We start from the raw sequence: 2,886 nt of genomic DNA on the forward strand, positions 1-2,886 counted from the left end.
AAATATTTTATTGTTATTAATATTATAAATATTATTTTTTTAATTATTTATTTATTAGTTTTTTAGTTTTATTATTGTTTGTTATTTTTATTATTTATGATGTTAGTTTATTAATTTTTTTAAATTAAGTTTTGTAAACTATAATTTTTACATATAGTATTACTGTTATTGTTACGTATCCCATATTGCAAATTGTAGAAAATTTAATTATTAATATTATATTTGGGCATATCTCAAACAAAAGTTGTAATATTTATTCTATTAATTTTGAAAAAATAATTAAATTAGCGTATAGAAATTTAAAAAGCAGCGAATTTTATTAAATAATAATTAACAAATAAAAATTTTTAATATATAATTTTTATTAAATATCTAAACATGTAAAAAATACAAAATACACATATTTAATAATTTAAATAATTATTTTATACCAAATTATATTTTTTTAATTTGTTTATCCTTTTTTTCATCATTGTCATTATTATCTTCTTTCCGCTTTTTATTTTTTTTCTGAAATTTATCTTTAAATTCATTCTTCATACAATCCTCCTTCTTTAGCTCCTCTCGTTTTTCAAATTCTTCTAATGCCATTATTAATACATGATCTAGCCCATCTTCAAGTACTGAAATTTTTTATTTATATATATAGAATAAATTTGCTAAATTTTGCTACCAATTTCTTGAAAATCGGTCAATAAATTTGTAAATGCGTGAGTGGGTGCGTTGGTGGATGCGTATGTAAAAAAAAAAAAAAATCACATACAGTAACCATCTTTGAAAAATTTGCGAAATTTTAGTACCAATTTAGTGAAAATCGTTTAATAAATGTGTGAATGCGTGTGTGGATGCGTGGGTGGGTGCGTAAGTAGACAAAACTAAAAAAATCACATATAATAGTCATCCCCGAATAATTTTCGAAATTTTGGTACCAATTTCGTAAAATCGGTTAACAAATTTATGAATGCGTGGGTGGGTGTGTGGGTGGTTGCGTGGGTTAGCAAAACTTAAAAAATTAAAAATTTGAAAATTTTAATACCAATTTCGAATCGTTCACCAATTTCGTGAAAATCAGCGAACAAATGTATTAGTACGTGGGTGGGTGCGTGGGTGGTTGCGAGGGTTTGTTAAAAAAAATCACATATAATAGCCATCCCCGAAAAATTTGACATTTAACGTAATTTAATTTGAAACCAGCAATTTATTATAGATAAATTTATTAAATGACTCACGTTAAAAAATCGAAACTCATCCCTAAGGTGTGATTTTTACAAAATTACACCAAGAAGTAATTTTTGAAAAATTTGTGTATGTGTTTTTGCATATGTGTGCAATTCGTGTAAATAAACCTTTAATTTGTATGCCTTGACTATAGTAACATTTATCTTCAATATTATTATTTTATGTGTACCACATTTCTTTCAACTGTTCTTTGTAGTTAATGTCACACATCTCTAATTACTACGTATAATTGTATAAATCGGCTTCTAATTAATCAAGATGTCTAAAGAGATAAACGAAAATGCGTGCAACACCAGTGAGCATAATGTAAGTAAATTTTAATTTCAAAGAGAGACAGAGAGAGATAAATAGATAGATAGATAGAGAGAGAGAGAGAGAGAGAGAGAGAGAGAGAGAGAGAGAGAGAGAGAAAGAGAGAAAGAGATAATATGGTTAGGTTAGGTATATATCTTCTTTCCCTTTAGCCTCCTTCTTCCTCTCTCTCTCTCCCGCCACAAAACATAACAAAAATTTATTTACATAAATAAATAATTATTTATTTATATAAATAATTTATTATTAATATTATTAATATTATTTTTTTATTATTAATTTATTATTAAATAAATATTTTATTGTTATTAATATTATAAATATTATTTTTTTAATTATTTATTTATTAGTTTTTTAGTTTTATTATTGTTTGTTATTTTTATTATTTATGATGTTAGTTTATTAATTTTTTTAAATTAAGTTTTGTAAACTATAATTTTTACATATAGTATTACTGTTATTGTTACGTATCCCATATTGCAAATTGTAGAAAATTTAATTATTAATATTATATTTGGGCATATCTCAAACAAAAGTTGTAATATTTATTCTATTAATTTTGAAAAAATAATTAAATTAGCGTATAGAAATTTAAAAAGCAGCGAATTTTATTAAATAATAATTAACAAATAAAAATTTTTAATATATAATTTTTATTAAATATCTAAACATGTAAAAAATACAAAATACACATATTTAATAATTTAAATAATTATTTTATACCAAATTATATTTTTTTAATTTGTTTATCCTTTTTTTCATCATTGTCATTATTATCTTCTTTCCGCTTTTTATTTTTTTTCTGAAACAGTAAATATATTTTTGAATGCGTGGGTAGATGCGTGGGTGGGTTGATCGTAGTATAAAAATTTAAAAAAAACAGTAGTCAGCCCCAAAATTTTAAAAAAATTTAATATCAATTTTGATAAAATCGGTCAACAAATATATGAATTGATGGATTGCTGCGTGGGTGAATGAGTGGGGATATAAAACTTAAAAAAAACCACAAAGGTACTTATATGTATATATATAGATTATATAAAAATCTGTCAATGAACATGTGAATACACCAATTTCGAGAAAATCGGTCAAGAAATATATGAATTGATGAATTGCTGCGTGGGTGGATGAGTAGGGATATAAAACTTAAAAAAACCACAAAGGTACTTTATATATAGATATATAAAGTACCTTTGTGGTTTTTTTTAAGTTTTATATCCCTACTCATCCACATATATAAAAATCTGTCAATGAATATGTGAATATGTGGGTGGGTGCGTGGGTGGGTGAGTGGGTGTGCAAAAGTTAAAAAAAACATAGTAGCCATCCCCGAAA

The sequence above is a fragment of the Prenolepis imparis genome, unplaced genomic scaffold, assembly GCF_030444845.1.
Source record: "Prenolepis imparis isolate NDT839.2.m4 unplaced genomic scaffold, iyPreImpa1.0 SCAF_111, whole genome shotgun sequence".
Classification (NCBI taxonomy): Eukaryota; Metazoa; Arthropoda; class Insecta; order Hymenoptera; family Formicidae; genus Prenolepis; species Prenolepis imparis.